The sequence below is a fragment of the Malaya genurostris genome, chromosome 3 (genome assembly GCF_030247185.1).
Source record: "Malaya genurostris strain Urasoe2022 chromosome 3, Malgen_1.1, whole genome shotgun sequence".
Lineage (NCBI taxonomy): Eukaryota > Metazoa > Arthropoda > Insecta > Diptera > Culicidae > Malaya > Malaya genurostris.
The window spans coordinates 35,016,902-35,036,206 of record NC_080572.1 but is presented as its reverse complement, the minus strand read 5'-3'; the positions used below and the strand labels follow the sequence as shown (position 1 = coordinate 35,036,206).

General features: G+C 35.5%; 1 protein-coding gene across 10 annotated transcripts in view; it reads left to right on the top strand.

Moving 5' to 3' along the window:
• The window catches only part of LOC131439477 (protein amalgam-like), a 125,077-nt gene that overhangs the window by 39,470 nt on the left and 66,302 nt on the right, over positions 1-19,305 (top strand). For 7 of the 10 annotated variants that reach the window (XM_058610520.1, XM_058610522.1, XM_058610529.1 and 4 more), the window contains one exon: positions 13,103-13,704. The gene's annotated coding sequence lies outside the window, so the exon portion shown is untranslated. Of the gene's footprint in view, positions 1-13,102; positions 13,750-19,305 lie in introns of all 10 variants that reach the window. The other 3 variants (XM_058610527.1, XM_058610526.1, XM_058610524.1) reach the window with 3 other exon arrangements.

The window sequence follows — 19,305 nt, the reverse complement described above, 5'->3', positions numbered from 1 at the left end:
GGAGAAGAGTTCAGCCTGCATGCAAACATACATACACACACTCATCTCGGGCCCTGTCCGTCTGATTGTGCAACCATCCAACAAATCAAACATCGAACCATCATCGATCTAGCCTCCCTTAGTTGTCAGCTTTTTGTCAAAACCAGAATCTCTCGCATCGTTGGAGCGAAATTTTACACAACTGTGCGTTTGTGAATGAAAGAATCTCAGTTGCTGCTTTTGGTGACACCACAGATGCAGCAGCTTCCGTTCCATCGGTGAGTGAGTGTGTTTGTGTACGGGTTCGTGTCGATATTCGTCCGGACGTTAGAGTTTTGAAGTCATCGAACGTTGCCGTTGATGATTGCCGGTCCAAGAGCAGGGACTACTGCTGAGGGATGGGTCTGCTGTTTTTGTCGTTTGCCTTTGCAAGGCTATCGGATGGAACACGGGTGAAAAAATTTTCGGAAACACATGACTCAACATCGACGACTGGCTCCAGTGATGTTTGTGTGTTTGACAAGGTCTCACGTACTGCATCAATGCATTTCACTAGATCGGGGCTTACTGAAGGAGCGTAACAGCTGAGGAATGCTTCAGAAATAGGTGTGAGTGCAGATCGAGTTTCAAAATTGCTCCAGATTCCGTTGTGACAGTTAATATTCCTACGAGACGTGGGCCGATGGTACTAGTGGAGCAGAAACGCCTCATGATGCGGAGAATGAGTGGGCGACGAGCATATGAAAATATTATTAACGCAATTTATTTCACGTTTCGTTGAATTTTCCCAGTAATGCGTTGGAAATGATGGCCAATGTTGCCTATTAAGCGATGAATTGAATTATTAAAAAATCCTGGCTGGTTTGGCTTTGCACTTGGTCAAATTTGAGTACAGGGGCAAGTTCGACTCGGGTGAAATCGATTTCGAATTCTGAGCTCTGTTTTCTGTCACTTTGGGTTACATGGCTGAGTCGGGATGAGGAGCACTTTATATCCATTTTATAATTCCATTAGGGTTAATGATTGCGGCAGGTAAAAACCAATTTGGTAACTGTCGGAGCAGAAAATTGACAGTTTCTGCCCTCTGTTTCCAACTTCAACCAGGCAGGATCAGTTATAATAATCTTCATTAGCCAAAAAGCCCAGGTTCCGGAATGGTGAAGAAAGGTAGAAGGGATTGAACGAGGGTAGTATATACGTTTAAACTTCATTGTTGTACATTCCGAACAATCTATTTTATCACCGAATCTTGCACAGTGTCACAGTTTGGTAGAGTTGATGGTAAAAACGGTATGTTGTGTGGCAGGTTCTTTTTTGTTCTTTCGGAAGATACTACCAGTTTCGAATTTGAATACAGAATGTCCGATTTATCTTTCGGATTGTAGTTTTGTTCAAGTTACAATTTGGATTTGTGTGAGTGTATGTTTTTAACGAGAAGTCTTGTGACTTGACAATTACATATATCGAAGAAGTTTTGGAAATAATTATTGGAGATTAGACTTTAATAAACATCGCTCGACCCGCGGCGATGGCAAAGGGGCTGGGGTCCACTAGGAGATTGATAGTACCTATTAGCTCTCTCCGGACAGTACCAGCCTAGATGCCGTGTGGAATCCGGCGGAAAAAAATGAACCAAGAATAGATCCACTGGGTTCCTGCTTCCATGTCGTAAAAGGCGACAATTGCAGGAGTTTCTTTTCCTTTTTAGTTATCAGATATTTTCAATGCTTCACTTCTGATTACTCTATTTTACTAAATTATCTCTTCATTCAACCTATCAATTTCCATCTAACTTCGAAGAAAAGTTTTATTTGGAATGTTTTCTTCTTCCATGTTATTGATTGTCTGTCAGGATTATAAATTGAATGATAAATAAATAAATAATCTATAAATATTGCGCAAATCCGTTGATATTACAAAGTTAATAACAGAGATAACATCTATCGATATATTGAACACGTAGTAAAAAACACTTGCTATTAATATTTCAAACAATAAATTAAGATTTTTCTCGGTAGCCGGCTGCCCAGATCAACCAATATAACCAATTAATAATTTTAATAAGTAATTAAAATAATAAAGCGGAAATAATAAAGATTAATAAATAATAAATAAAGACGCGCGTGAAATCTGTTGACCTTTATTTGGTCATTTAAAATGATTTTATAACAACTGTTTAGAATATGGCAATGCAACGAATCAACTATTTTGTCTAAATCCTATTCACTCGTTTATTTTTTATCACGTAATTTCATTTGTGAAAAATATGAAAGTTTTTATTCTTTACGCGATAGTATTGCAAATTTTTCTTCTGTTTCCTCGAATGAGAGCTTTGAATCAAGACTTCTCGGGACTTCAATATAGGATATTGTTGAAACGTCCACTCGGGATGTCAATGAGTTTAGAGGTGCATCCGAGCATCTTGTAACCGGAACATACTGAGTCGCGCGCAAATAATACCAATACTGAAATTTTTACTAACAAATATCCTTCTCCCGTGACACTTGTGGAGTGCACAGTAGTATATACGGCCTCTAGTAACAACAAGTGTTGGACTAACATCCCTTCCCATTCCTTAGACGATTTACGTTCGGGCCTGGCCGGCAACGGTACTGATCAATGAATTCTGGGGTTACCAGAAGATGTACATTGAAGAATGATTCACCAGTCCCAGGATGGATCATCTAGAAACTCCCTGTACAATTTCAGCTAATCCCGATCAGTAACGGAGTAGCAACCAGGGGTGGTCGCTCAAGCTCATCGCTCGACCCGCGGCGATGCAAGTACAATTGAAGTTATTTATTTTCATTCGCGCGAAGCGAAAAATCCACGCCAGTGGCGTGCATTGTTTAATGTGTTTATATTCATTGCGTTACTTTGCTTATGCACTGTAAGCAATTCAAGGAAGACGTAGTGGTTTTGTAATTCCCCCACACCTTCCCCGCAAAAAAATTATGAAGTTTACGGCGTCATTTTCGATTGAAATATATTAAGGTCTGGTATCAAGAAATCTTTTACAATATTGTGTAAAGTGTAATGTGTTTTACAATGTTTTGATTTTTCTTCTGTGATACAATTTCTTGATTTGATTTGGCTTTTATATTATTATACAATGGTCAATAGTGTAATTTGTGTGATATAATGTTATGTAAAAAAATAATAATAAGATAATTTTGAATGTAACGAGGATATAGTCACAAAATAATGTTTTGGAGTTAATAAATATATAGTCGTATAACGGTATTCTCATATAATTTGATTATGCTATGGTAATGATGTAGGTATGTGTATTATATAATATGATATAAAATATAATAGTTAAAAAAATTTGTTCAGAAGTAAAAATTCGAGTTTTCCATAAAGATGTAATTTTTTTTTGTAATATGTCGTAATATTGTTGTATTTGATTACAATTTAACAATTTGATTTTTATGAACTGTATGAGTTTGCTTTGTTTCTAGGGTTTCTATTATTGCATTTGGGTGGTCTATGTTTTTTTACTATGTAGGGACCTTTGTAAATTTTGTCTAATTTGGTTCTATTGTGATTTTCTAACATTACCTTATCATTTATTTGAATGAAACAGGGTTTTGAATTATTTTCTTTTTTTTTTTATTTTGTCTATACGTTCTTTTACTTTCAACGCTACAGTTTTTAATTTGTATTTTAATTCAGAGCAGTATTCATCGTAATTATGTATCGGTTCTATGAATTCTGGATTTTTCAATTCGTTTGCTGATGCTGTTTTTATAAAAATCAGTTCAAAAGGTGTGTATGGAAAGTCGGTGTGAGGAGTTGTATTGTAGCAAAACGTGTAGTAATGCAGCCAGTCATCCCAATCACTATGCGATTCATTGACGAACTCATTCAGACATCGATGATTTCTCTCGAGATTTCCGATAGTTTGAGGGTGATACGGTGTCGAAAATTTTTGAGTAAATTTGAGTAATTTGCTAATTTTGTGGAAGACTTCATTTTTATATTTGGTTCCCTGGTCTGTTCGTATAATAGACGGGGTTCCGTAAATTTGAATTCAGTGTTCGACAAAAGCTTTGACTATTGTTTCTGCTTGTTTGTCTGGAATTGGTTTTACTATGATATATTTAGATAAATCGCATTACATTGTTAGCGCGTATCTATTTCCCAAATTTGATTTTTTAAATGGGCCACTTGTGTACATATTGAAGAAAAGCATTTTTGTGGTATTGGTGTTTGAATAAAATTTTCTGTTGTTATATTTGGCCATATATAATGACACTTAAGTTTTCGATACAGTCTGTTAATTCCGATGTGTCCGCCAATTGCAGAATCGTGGTTTTCTTGGATAATTCTGTTAATTAAGTTTATATCATCTATCTCGCGTTGCGGTAAATAGAGTATGATTTGAAGTGATTTCAGATATTTATTGCATGCTAACTTAAAATTAATAATACTAATAAAATTGAAAATTGTATTCGAAAGCGCAAGAGCAATTTTTCCAATATTCAATTTATTAGCTTTTTCTTCGATAATGATTAAAATTCTCTTGAGAGTTTCATTTATATTTGTTATTTTACAACGGATGAATGACGCTTGAGTCAAATCCTTTTTGTAATTTCAATTTTTAATATATTTATTTATTTGTCGACGATTTTTCAATGCTTAATTTTTGCATGTTATGTACTTCATTTATAATGATTGATTCAAATATTTTGAGTTCATCAGGCTCAGTATGTACAGAATCAAGAAGGTTGTCCTCTTGCTGAATAATATTTCTTATCATTTTGTTTCCTTGTATCGACTCTAGTTTGAACTTTTATAATAGACATAATACTTAACATGTATGTGTTAATTTTAATCCTACAGAGCGCGTCCGCTCATATATTTAATTCACCTTGTAAGTATTCTACGTCGAACTCATCGAGGTCTAAACGGATTCTTGTTCATTTTGAAGAAGGATTTTTCATCGAAAACAGATTAACTAATGGTCTGTGATATGTTTTGAAAAGAAACTTCAGTCCATATAAATAAGGTCATAATTTTAATTTAGATTGCACTGCTCCTACGGAGGCAGGTGCAATGTTATGCATGTGCAAACAATCATTCTTACAATTCGTGTGTTTTCCGGTTGGTGGGGAAATATTGTTACTGTGAATTCAATATCGCTGTCTGCTTTTAAAAATTCCTTTTAGAACTGTTTCGTGCTCGTAATTTTTCAACTTTCCTGAAGTATTCTACCGTTTCATTGATTTCATCGTCTAATTTTTTATTGTAAGACATTTTTGAAACTTTCCAAAATAGGATTTTGAGCAGGATATAATTTTTTTTTTCTTTTTTCATATATAAATATAAGAATAGTTTTGGTAATAACGTGTTACTTACCTTTTAAACCGTTGCAATTATCCTTTTGGCCGCTCACTCTACTGCTCGTTCAGTAACTCGCCTTTCAGCTTGTAAACAGCTTTGCCTATGGTATAGGCCCTTGCGATAGCTGCCAAAATCACTGCCGCCCAAGTTTAAGCGTCATTTCCTACGTATAGGATATTCGTTTCCGGCTCCGGAAGTACCGGAAATAGTGGTCAAATACCTTAAAAACGGAACTCATTTCATTTTCTCAAAGAAGGTTAGACCAGTTTTTGCAAGCTTAGTTTCAAATAAAAGTCTAATGTCTAATGCCTTAGTTTCAAATAAAAGTCTAATGTTTCCCGTATTTTCAAATGAAATGATCTAATGATCGAAAAAGTATCAACATAATTATATCCGGAACCGACTTCCGGTTCCGGAATTACTGAATGAAGTGTGTTTAAAATTACACACCGTTTAAAATTACACACGGTCTAATTCTCTCGAAGAATGGCAAGAAGGGGGTTTTTCGATTAATTTCCTATCTGATGGAAGGGCAGAACTTATTGCTTCCGGCCAACATTTTCATACAATGTTTAAGTGATTTTCTATAACTTCTATTTGAATTTATGATAGTAGTAGAACACAGCCTCCCTTTTTAAAACCTGTCTTCAGTCGAACTTGTCTCTCTATTCGAACACAATAACAATAGCTTGAAGCACGTGAAATCTGATGATTCATTACATTTTAACACAAAACCGTCCCATTTGTTAAACCTAGAAATGATCTTCCATTAGACGTACTTGAAATGTTTGACAGTAATTTGTTTTAAAAGTACGCGTTTCTCGGAAGAAGCATTTTCTCGACGTAAAAGTTTTTGCGAGGTTTACTGTTGAAGGTTTTTTTTCAAGCGTTTCCTTAACAGCATTGGTAAAACCCGTACGATGAAAAGAAAACAATGTGCTAAATCTTTGAATCGGCAAGCGAACGAACCGGTATTAAGATCGATCGAGAGAAAACCGGGATATATGGACAAGGATATTAATAGAAACTGTGATGTCTGCCAAAGTAGGCCGTCATCACCCCTTTGTCACCGAACAGTAACAATATAGTAGAATGTAGCAACGAAGTAACGTTAAGTTGATATTTAATTCTAAATTTAATCGAAAACTAATTATCCGCCAAGAAATTTGCAGCTGTGGACTCCAGTACACAATTACAATATAAACAATACGAAATGTTGAAGGCTGTGGAGATTTACACCTTTAAAAGTACTTAGAATGAAGCATACAGACTCTCTTAAAGGTACACAAAGGATGTGGTTCAGAGTATAATACCATATACTCTAAATCACCTACTCGAAGTTCCACTCAACTACTACTAATCGAAAGAAGATAAGAAGTTATTAAAAATAGAAGGACTGTTCAGAACGCTACACGAATGATCTGATGCATGAATATAGGCCCATTTTGGCGTCGTCGGAGAAACTTTTTTTTACTCAATAAATTTCATAATTTTTCTAAAACCAAAACCAATCTATTCCAAAAAATCGAACCCTCTTAAACAGCAACTCATACCCACAGTGTCATGTCGTTATTGACTCGAAAAGCCTTGTAATAGAAGAGTTGACCCACCATTCTAATTCCAATGGAATCGGCTATTCACTAACATTTTGCTCGTGTACGAAGGCTAATAATTAGACAAGCTTGAACTGATCAGAGTAGGGGTTATTTGAACGAAAGTAAAGCTCCTATTAACGATAATAGGCACGTTTTTTTTTATTAGAATTAGTAGGATCGAAGCCTTTGGTGTTACAGCATACTGCGAAATCTAAGCCGGAAGATAGTTTTGAATCGAAGGAGCTGCTCAATAACCGAGTATTACTTTTCTTCCCAAATGTTGACGAAAATCGTAAGGGAAGCAGATCACGAGCGCTGAAAATTGTTCCCGAAGAATCGTCATTATTTCGTTGACTAATCTGCTTAACCTCCAAATCGGCAATACATATTATTAAATTTCCAATAAATAAAATCATAGTTCAAAATTCGAAAAAATATTTTCACGTATTACGAAGCAAGGGTAGCTCAGAAAAATTTTACCAGTGCCAATGAACCAATTTTTAAATAGAATTAGATAATGATAATGTAAACAAAAACTACACAATAAGGTAAAAGAGCATTGGATTTAGTTGGTTTCAAAGCTAAACAAAATTGATACGAGTAGTTTCCTAATAAGTCAGGTACAAATTTAGGCCTAGTAAACTTTTTTATCGTCTGAGTAAAAATACTACCTACAGACATAGCCAATAGTCACTAAATATAACAATTGCACCAGGATAGACATGATATCAAGCTGATACTTGCAATAATCTGAATAATAAATTTCCGTTTGATACCTGTTTGTTAAAGTAGTTGATTGACAGTGGTTTGAGTCACAACCCTACACAACGGCGCCATTATTGTAAACACAGTACTCATTGCAACAGTGCAACCTGAATATTTGATAGCAATGCTTTCCACATAAAGCTATTGTGGAACGAGGGAAGGCAGAAACGGTTCAAGTAATATAACCATCGAAACGCCAGCACACGTGCCGTTGAGAAAATACGCCACGTGGCGAACTCAGGCACTTAGCAAATGTTGGCATTTAAGGAAAATGTTTCGATTTTTCCGGCCGCTTCGTACCAAGCTTTTCCGGTGTGGGAATCATCGTGTCAACCATCAAATTGATTGATGCATGGCGAGATGATAGGAAGTAGAAGACTGCACCCGAGCGTGCGATTCCTAAGAAGATTTAAGTCGTCGGATGCGAGCGTGCAATTGGGCATGGTTTATGAAGCATTTCATTTGATAGGTTCAATCATTTGATGAATTCCGTTTCTCTCTTGCGTGCTTTGGTGACAGGAGGTTGTATAAAATTTAGTATATGTCGCGATGGTTTTCTCTAAGTTTGGTTGGTTTCGGCAATTTGGCCAATTTGATTAAATGAACATTAAATTTTGATAATTCAAACTCTTATCTATAAATTTTGAAATAGAATCATGCTTTAAGTTTTGATATTTTTCAAACCAAAAAACAAATTCACCTTTTCAAGTATTATTGAAGGTTCATACAAAATGTATAGTGAGAATCCTTTTACAAAGCTTTAATTCATAACGAGCTAAAACGAAATGTTCCTGCTGCAAACTTGATAAATATAACCAAAACTTTGAATAAAAATTACTATTATTAATGTTGCCAGCAGCATGGTAAAATGTGCCAGAGATAAAAAAAATTTATTGTCAATTTTCTCAAAGATCCGATTTTTACAAACTAAAATAGCTTCTCGAGCAGAGTGTGAGATCAAATAGAAAACTCATTTTGATATTGTGATGTTAGTATTTATTGATTACTCAATTTGCTGTTGTTTTGGTCGTTTTAAGTGTCAAAAAATCAAAATCTAAAGCAAAAAGATATTCCGATGATATCAAACAGAAATCTATTTCTGCTAACAGGGGAAATTGCAAACTGAAATCTAAGTAAGGTATAGATTTTCCATGTTGATAGCAAAACTTCTCAACTACACTGAAGTCTTTTTTATGCGAATTTACGTACCGCATAAAAAAAACCGCATAACTCTGAAAATTCGCATAAAAAAAACCGCATAACTCTGAAACTTCGCATAAAAAAAACCGCATAACTCTGAAACTTTGCATAAAAAAAGTCGCATAAAAGAACCGCATAAAAAAAGACCGCATAAAAAAGACCTCAGTGTAGTTCTCAAATTGAAATTGAGCTAAAGACCCGGGGATAGTATATCTTTAGGCGATATTACTTGCAGCAATCTCCATAGAGAGACTGACTGCAGCTAGGTAGTATGGATTCCGAACTCTTTGGGAATGCAATGGACTGCGACGTTGAGCTGTAAGAAGATTTTCGATCATATGCAAGCAGTGTTGATTCACCAAGCCGTATGCAGGTGGTTTTAGCCGATATACACTTGTTTCATCGCATCCGTCACGAAACCATCGTGAATAGCAATGCGGCTATTTGATAGGTATGAAAATGTGCTCTTTGTCTGTAGCATGTCAACATCATAACATCAAATTGAGTTATTTATTTGATCTCACTCTATTCGAATATGTAATCACTTTGAAATTCGAATTTCGAGGCCTTAGAGTGAAGTCTTTTACAACAAAGGCTGACTGGGGACGGGAACTAGGAACCGTCTTACTGGCAATAAGCAATCCCAGATCATATGTTATTTCGATTAAAAAATATATTTTACTTACCTATTTCGACTGGACAATGAACGACTATGTCGCTTCTGTCCACAGACATTATCACACTGATTTAGCAAGTTTTTAGTTTTTGTGTAGACTTCAAATTCGGAATCATTCGATGAAGATTAATTTCGGAACGAACATTAGGCAATTCATTTTTCTGCTTCAGATAAAATGGGTTATACATATATTGTTCATGGAAATCTAATTATTTGGAGAATGGGGTTGTCAAACTAGTTTTCTAAGTTTTTCAAATATTAAGGCAAAATCGCTGTACTATATGGAGAGCTAGTGTCAGCTAGTTCTAAGACCTATTATATGATTGATGTGACAATAACGGTCAAAACAACAGTCGAAAATAATAGTCAAAACATTTAACATTTTTTTAAAACTAAACGCGAAAACTGTACTGTACCCCACCAGAAGTCGTTGACGTCAAAAGTATTTTTTATATCAAGTCTGAAGAAGGTCTTTCTGTGGCTGACAATCTGCGAGATGAGAATGCCCAAGCCGCTATTCGTCCTCGAAAGAGAATGAGGCCTTTTGGTGGGATCTGGTGAAGGCTCAGTATGCCAGGAGATCGCTAAATGAGATGAACAGCTTCAGATAAACGTGACACCAATGATCGCCAACCTATCCAATGTCCTCCGGATGTGTGGTTCTACAACAATAATCTTGCAAGCAAAAATAAGGAAGATTATTGGTGTTAAAGATGCAGAAGTGTTGACAAAAATCTTTCAATTGATCACGGTGATATCGATTGAAAAATTGATGAGCTGAAATCAAATTAAGATTTCAATGTGAGGTTGCTATCATTCTCGTTTTGATGTCTGACTTTGCTCGGGTTCTCAGTTTGGTGTGAAATTTCATCTGGCGTTAAATAGGCTCTTAGCCTGCTATTGAACTTATTCCGGATTCGACTACCGTTTCTAAGATTACAGCTCAATGAGTTTATTGAATTTCAAACCGTAAAAGGGCACATAATCTTCAAAACTATTCAAATCTCCAGGTCTTGTTAATGTGTGGCCACACAACACACACACTCTGACTTAACCGGTTAAAAAAAATCAGATTGTTTACTAAGATATGGCTGAACCGATTTCCCTAGTTCTAGATTGAATTGAAAAGTCTTAGATTGCCGCTAGAGTGCAAACATCACGTGAACCTCAAAAAAGCGCGTGTGCGCTAACTATTTCAACAGAATATCGCTTTGAATCACTCTTCTTCCGCACTCACTCTGGTAGCACCCTTGTGGTTCTACCGATTGCCATTGAAGTTTGTCCAGATCCAACATCCCGTTCCGGATTTAAGGGTGGATGAAATATATGAAATAAAGGATGATTTTTTTTGCTGGTATCTTTTCGGCAACACTGTTTTTGACAGATAATTGTCAAACTTATTCAGTTTGGTCTATTAATTTAATCATGAATCGACTTACAACGTCTACCATTTGGTGAATAAGCGCCGGCAAAGTTGAAGGAAGGTGCACTTTTTGATCGAAAAATTGTGTTCAGCGACGAAGCTTATTTCTGGTTGAATGGATACGTCAACAAGACGCATCTGGAGTGAAGACCAGCCAGAAGCATTGCGAGAGCTACCAATGCATCCCAAAAATTTACTGTTTGGTGTGAATTATGGGCCGTTGGCATCACCGTACTTCTTCGAAGGTAACGATGGGCGGAACGTTACTGTGAATGGCGAGCGCTACCGTGTGATGTTTAACGATATATTTGTCCAAAATGGAAGAATTGGACTTGTGGTTTCAACAAGACTAGTTACCATGCTTTTTATCAAGTGATTTTATTAAGCCTTATTATAAACTTTGAACAACCTACAAAAACACATCACCCAGCAATTCCAAAACCGTATAAAGAACTATATTGTTGTATACCGTTCGCCTCAGCTCGACGTGATCTGAAAATGTCTGCGTGTGTATGTGTGCACATTTTTAGATTTTTTTCCATAAATATGTTTATTTCATAGGCAATATACATAAGTTCTTCTTCGCCGCGGAATTCACAGCAAAGCAAAGTCCTGGGGCATTTACATTCCTTTTGTGTAATTTGGCCTTTCTGTTCCAACAGACTGCGCAGCCGATTCTTAGTGTACAAAATCATTGCATGGCTAGTACTATGGATCCTACTGACACTAAGAATCCTTCCAGGTCGGGGCTCGAACATACGACAACTGGCTTGTAAGACCAGCGTCCTATGCATTGAACCGCCAACCCGGGATTCACGGTAGATAGTAATTTAAACCTAATACATTTCAAATATCATATTAGTATGTTGGTTAGTTAGTTAGTTAGTTTATAATCAATCGGCTTGCTATCATAAATTACATTAAATAAAATGCATTTATTTTGTACGTGATCTTAAAACTATTTCAGGTTTGTTTGTATCAGTTCATCACTTTTATTCAGTATAATAAAGCTGACTATTGGTTGAACTCATGGAAGAGGAAGCAGTCTAACATAAATAACAAATAAAATTGGAACTAAAATGCTCTTAACGAAATGATAAAGAAGTTTCATGTAAGGAAGGTCACAACAAGCAAGAATGTCGCGAACTGGGACATTGGTACTCTACCTTGAGTACGCAAGGAATTTATTAGTTGAGATCTGAAATCACGATACTCCACGCATGTCCAAACGACATCATCAATATCGCGATAACCTTCGCATTCCGATGCGATATTACATATTATTTATTTGGATCTCGGTGAAACAGCTTTCGGAGAATCGATTGTTGACGAAATGACCTTGATCTGAACCGGAAGTCGAATCACTGAAAAAAATTTAATAGCAACCTGTGAATCCATAATACCTTTCATTTCAATTGTAGTTTGTGGAACTCGGTTAAGTCATCTTTTAGAAATTAAAGTGATTTCCGCTTTGAAGTTTTTTTAGTTTCGTTTCACTACATATGTATTAAATTGCAGGATCAAAATTGAATTGAGAAACCGTGTGTACGTTTAATAGTTTTACTACATTCTTAATTTAAGAGATTCCTTAGAACTATTTTAAACTTAACTTTTATAACATCAATGAGTGATATATGTATTTTGAACCGAAAAAGGTTTTGCCTAGATTTATCATGCAGCCAAGGTAGTTTATTGTGGCAAAGATGGCAAATGTCGTATAAAATAAAGCGACATTATTTTGGGGGAGTACCGAACCATTATTATTTCATCGAATATCGAGTAATATTTGCTGTGCTCAGAAAAATTGAATTATTGCAAGCGAAAGCTTTTTACTGGAATAAACCAAGCTGCAAGTATAATAGTTGTAACTAGCCTCCCCTTCAAGTTTATCCAAATGGGCATCCGAATGCTCAGAGGAAACAACAATCTTTCTTTTCCAGCCCATCGCATCCGACCAGTCGTACGAGATTCTAAAAAAATAATAAAAAGCGCCAACAAAAAATATCATCATGCCATACTTGCCATTAATGCTTTTTGCCTAAGCCATTTATTTCCGGCTTCATTTCGTTCTGCCATGGCGCTCACTTTTTTTTTCTTTCCTCTCGATTTTTCTTGCAGGTTAATGCATTTAAACTGCTGATAAAGATGGCGAAAATTGTGCCAAATTATTTCCCATCCGGCCGAGTGACACTGGCGCTGACTTATCCGAGCTTGAACTACTGCTGAGGACTACAACGGAGCCAAAATTGCGCGCAGCCCAAACCAACCCACATACCTAGGACAGGACAGCGAGCACAGAAAATTCAATGAAGCTGTAATCACATCTAGTAACGAAAAAAAACGAAAGAAAAATCCAACCGCCCATGAGTGGAAGTTAAGCGAGCGGGAAAATTGCGATAACACAGTTTGGCCCAGTCGGGATATTTTCTGAGTATTTTTTTCTTGGTACGACGCTCAGCGAAAGTATGCTGGAAAGTACATACAGAAAACACGATTAATTTTACGGATGGTAACTGACTCAAGAAAAAAAAAACTTTTCCGCTCACCGATCCGGTGCTGTGCTTGCTTGCCATTGCAAATTGATGAAGTTCTGGTGGCCAAGAAGCAAAGCGAACGAGAAGTTGAGCCGAAAATCGTTGCACCATAAAGAGGAAATAATTTATTGGTAAACTCGGCGACGAATCGAACAAGTTCTAACAGCATCAGAAGTAGCAGTACCGGTAATTTGAAACAATTGCACATTCAATTTTCAACGCTTTATTATTGTAAGCCGATTGAATTTAAGTGAGAGGCAAAGCATAGCGTCGTGTCCCGTGGTGTGTTTCAAGTGCAGCATTTTACGACAAGTTTTCATCTCGTTTACGGTTTTAGTGTGTACTGTTTGAGTTTTGGCTTCGGCACTGTTGGAAAATATGGTCACTGTTGCCGCCAGCAACCGCTGGAAAATCTGGAAAAGAAAGGGGGGTTTCGATAGAAATTGAGTACATACGTATGTATGCACATGAACACTGAAAGAGAAACTAAACTATCATAACCAGGGGGGATATAATGGTTACAGTTTCGAATGTAGTAACAGTTGCGGCCAGCAATTCAACAAAATAAATAGCTTTCAGGCACACGTGGGAGAATAAAAAAAAGTTGAATGCAACTAAGAAAAAAATGAATTACAATAAATTTGTTCACGATAGTCCGCAACTTGTTTTCATGGCAAATAAAACAATGAAGGAGAGCTGCCGTCAACGGGGATGGCGGAATTGCTTTTTTTTGTCTATACTGTCAGCTGGTTAGACTTTCAGCGAAAGCAATTTCGAGTATGGTGAATATTTTTACACAGTTGTAAAGTTTTGTTTTTGCGTGCGATTTCTGAAAAATATTTTTCTCTAACTTTCACAGTACAAAATTGGCGGTCAGAGTGACAGAGGTTCAAAAGTCTTTAATCCGTTATTTCAAAATGTGTTATACAATTATTGGAATTTTTTTTAGTAGTTATATCCTAATAAAACAACAATCTGCTTTTAGAAGCTAGTTGGCAAATTAAAAAATAAAGATGTATTGGGGGACGGGTATAGTGTGCTGAGGACGACGATGCCTTCCACGCAGCCTGCCTTGGTTCGATTCCCAACCCTGGTAGGGTCAGAAAGTTTTTCTAGCCCTAAGAGGTGAATGATCTTAATGTCGAAACTTCTAGAATAGAAACAAAAAAAAGGTGGGCAGTGGATTCGCGAAATAATATGGCATCTTCGGTGTAATTATTTTTATAGTATTATCATGAACCCTTCGATCATAAAATTGCGATATCGCAGCTTTTGAATTTTGCGATAGTTGATTTAACTAATTCCTTTTTGATTCAACCAATATGGTTTTTTATTTGCATATATTCCAGTAGTTGAAAAATATGCTGTTTCGAATGCTGTCAAATGCCGGAGACAGTTGAAAGCAAAACAATAATCGCGATGCAAAATCAACAACTTTTTTAGTTGAAATCTGTTTGCGTCGCTTCAAAATGTCAATGAAAACAACATCGATGATGAAAGCGTTTTGTGAAATTGTGTTTATTCGATTTGAGAAATTTATGATTTCATAACAAGTGTTTAATTCAAATTCAGCAGAACTTTCCCCTTTGTTTACTTTGTTGCTCTAGATGACGGCTTAAAAATTTAAGTAAACTTCTCCACAGTCGAATCCGGAATAAACTTCTGTTTGACCCTAAGTTATTAAAATCCGGTTCTGCCATAATTGAGACCATGAAGTGAGCTCCGTTATGCAAACCGGTATAGCCATTTTACCAGAAACTAACATATCTTAAGAATTGAAATCGTTTTGAGACAAACTCAGCATAATTTTTAATTTTTTTGTATTGTCGCTCTAAGTAAATGATGGTTTGAAAATTCAAACACACTTCACCCTGTAATTCCGGCACCGGAAGTAAAATTAAGATGAAAATCTATAGCGGTTTATGGAACCGTTAGACATTTCAGATATTTCGTCATCTCTGAGAAAATGAAGTGAGTATCCCAGAAACGATGAGTTCGATCGATTTTCGAAAAGTATCTTATGCAATGTTTTGAGTAATTATGAAGACTATGTAAAAAGAAATTAGTATTGTTGAAAATTGTTTTATTATTTAAAACTTAAGATTCAACTATCTCAAAAAACCTATATTGAGTTTTTATTTCTTGATATGCTGTGACTGAAGTCCAAAATAACATACTGTCTAATTTTTGAACGGAGAAATAATAATTGAAAAATTTTAAAATTTTCAGAATAATGTAATTTTTTTAAAATCATTAAAAAAAATTCTCTTTCTATTTTACAACAAAAATTTATAAAAGAACTTGAATTTTCAATAAATAAGATGGTAATTAAAATTTTGAAATATGCTACCTTTCAAGAGATACTGCGGATTGAAAAAAAAAATCGGACAATTTTTTTTTGTAACGGTTTTTATTTGGTTAATTGAGTTTATTTGAAAAATGAAAAGCTTTTTCTCCCGAAAAATTTGTTCCAACTTTTAAACAAAATAGGAAACAACCATAGATCGGTTGTCGGTTTCTTGCAATGTAGTGGTCATTAGCCTTTGAACAGCTTGGGGTTTTCCGTTCTTCCTAATTGTTACACAACCACGTTGACCAGGGTCGTAAAAATGCATAACAGCGTCTTCAATATAATCATCTAGTCCTCTGGCAACCCTCGATTCAATAGAACAAAGCACACCGCTCTCATTCATTAATCTTTTTGCTGTTTATAATCTCGTGATATATCTCCATAGTATATTTAATCGAACTAATTTTAATTCATTGAAAATATCAATATTAACATTTTGGAACTTTTTGTTGAGCAGATTTTTTTCAACAAATCCTAGTTCAACTAACTTGACAATATTACTTTCCGAGAGATTTCCGCAATTTTTGGAACACTTTATAAAACACGTTTACGAAATCTCCGTAGAAGATGCTATTCATTTTGTACTTTATTCTGAGCTATTTCTTCCTCCCATCAAATTGTCACTTGTCTGTCACTTGTTTCTCACTAACTTGTTTATTCGCAGTACCAGATTATTTTATATACAAATACATTTTTGTAAGATCAAGAAAATTGTGACACCATACTTATACTAAGAAAATAACAGGTATGTTTTTATCAGAAAAACTGGGAAACATATTTTCTGATTCTTTTCATATATTAACTTTCTCATATATTTTATATATTCTAATATGAGAAAAACAACATAGGAGAGACCGGGGCTAAGCCGGTCACTTTCGGGAAATTAATAAAAGCATCCATTACAACTAGGACTTTACCCAAGTTATCTAGACCTTCGTAGAGCTTAACCGGACACTTCTTGAAAATAAAAGAAAATATCCATTACATCTTGGTTTTAATCCAATTTATTTACCAGGTTGTGTATTTCCACATTAAAACTACAATTCCCAATTCGAGATATAGAAAAATATGCTATATTTAAGAACAAAACCCAATATTTAGGATCCACGGGACCCACCCGGGCTTCCTGGCGCTGAACCGGATTATAAACTCGATGAGCGCAAAAAATATGAAATCGTGTTCGAATGAATTGTCTGATGGTTTCAACCTTGCGTGAGACATAATCCTTCTCACTGGGAATATAGGTATTGTCTCAAAACTTCACGCCTTGCGGTATCAAACAACTGATGTGGAAACCGATTTTAGAGTATTTATTGAAGAAAATTTTATTGTTTCGCTACATATGTTTTGATTAAATGCCTAGTAGATTTAGTTTTTCCTTTCTCATATACCTGTCATATACCATTCGACTCAGTACATCGACCTGAGCAATGTCTCTGTGTGTGTATGTATCAAATAATATCACTAGGTTTTCTCTGAGACGGCTGAACCGATTTTGACAAACTTAGATTCAAATGAAAGGTCTAACGGTCCCGTACAGAATTCCTGAATTTTCTTCGGATCCAACTTCCGGTTCCGGAGTTATAGGGTAAAGTGTGTTAGATATTGTACACCGTCACTTAAACCGGCGAAACAAAACATGTAAAAAAAATTCTAAACTGGTCTCAAAACTACACAAATCGATAGCCATTATCAGTACGTAACTAAACGAACCGATTCCGACTATCTTGGTTACCGGAAGCACCGGAAATAGTGGTCAAATACTCCAAAATTGATCTCACTAACTTTTCTCAGCGATTGTTTGACCGATTTCCACAAACTTAGATTCAAATAAAAAGGTTTCACGGTCTCATATGGAATTCCTTAATTTCATCCATATCCGACTTCCGGTTTTGGAGTTATAGAGTAAAGTGTGTTAAATATTGTACACCGTCACTTGAACCGGCGAAACAAAAACCGTAAAAAATTATCTAAACTGAACTCAAAACCGTTATTCCCAATCTTAGGGTCAAATGAAAGGTCTTATGCTCCTACCAAAAATTACTGCATATTCTCGTATACAACAAAAATTTAAATCGTCGTTAAGAGTACGATGGAAAAATTGTATAAAATCTTCAAAATTTGAATAAGAACTAGTAGAGTTTGTACGTCATGTTAGTTGGTGGCCGAACGAACCGACTTCGATTATACCGGTTCTCGGGTTCCGGTGCTGGGCATAAAATAGTGAACCAACTTCTTTTTCTAATGAATGACCTAGCAGATCAGAGAACTGTTTCATTCTCTATCTTATGTTAGTTAATACACAAAGAATCCCTTGGTTTTTTTCAAAAATCGAAGTGAAATATTTTGAATAGAATACAACAGTATTATATATGAGAAAGGCATCATTACACCACTAGGTGGATTAAAACTGGTTTTAATAAGTGATAAGAAGTAGAATTAAAATAAAGGAATCAATATTTAGGTATATTTCCGCTGAAAATAGCAAGTCGGAAATTTTGTGCCCAATTGAGCCTCATTTATTCAATTCGGACAATTTATTTTCGAGACGCATGAATAATTTTATTTTCCTCGTTATCGGAAGCACTGAATGAGCACTGGATTTAGCCCGAAATAAACATTTGTAAGCACTACCCAGATCGTCATTACAATGCACAGAAATCAAATATACCCAAAATAACAATTTCAATAAAAACCATACTCCTTCGTACGAGCACGATTGACGCCAAACTGAATTGACTCAGCGTCATCCAGTTCACTGGTGTTTGTTTGTCACATGGAAGCGCGTTTTCAAAGTCAATCCATGGATCGGAATAATATTTCGATCCCGTGTCCGTACTTGCCTCGGTCTCCCCTAACATCGAATGAATACTAGCTTTTGCTTAACAATTTATCTACTGCTTTAAGAGAATTTACTTCTATGTTAACATTATTCAAAGATCATTAAAAATCGTTACAAAAATAAATATTTCCTGTAGTATAAAGTTTTTTTTCTTTTTATTGGAAACTCTGCGTTATTTCATAAAATTTCGATAAAAAATCGATCGAACCCACCGTTTCTGGGCAAAATTTTAGCCAAACCTAAAAATACAAAAATCAAATATCAAAAAAAAAATCTGTCATTGCTTTAATGGTAAAATTGAACTTTACATCAGTTAAGGACTTCAAGTTGTTTTGCACAAGCTCCAAATATTTTGACTAGTCGAATACGAAAGAAAAAGAAACAAATGGGACTGTTTTGTTGTCTAACGAATTCGGCCCTTCCGGTGGACGGAAGATATTACGTAAACGAACTCTATGAGCAGAATTTATCGATCGGAGATGACTGCATCAATTTCAACCATTTTTGACTTGTTACTATTGAGTAATTGATTAAATTCGAAATTGACTGACGTAATCGACAAAATGACATATTCAACACTCGTTCAATTTTCTCA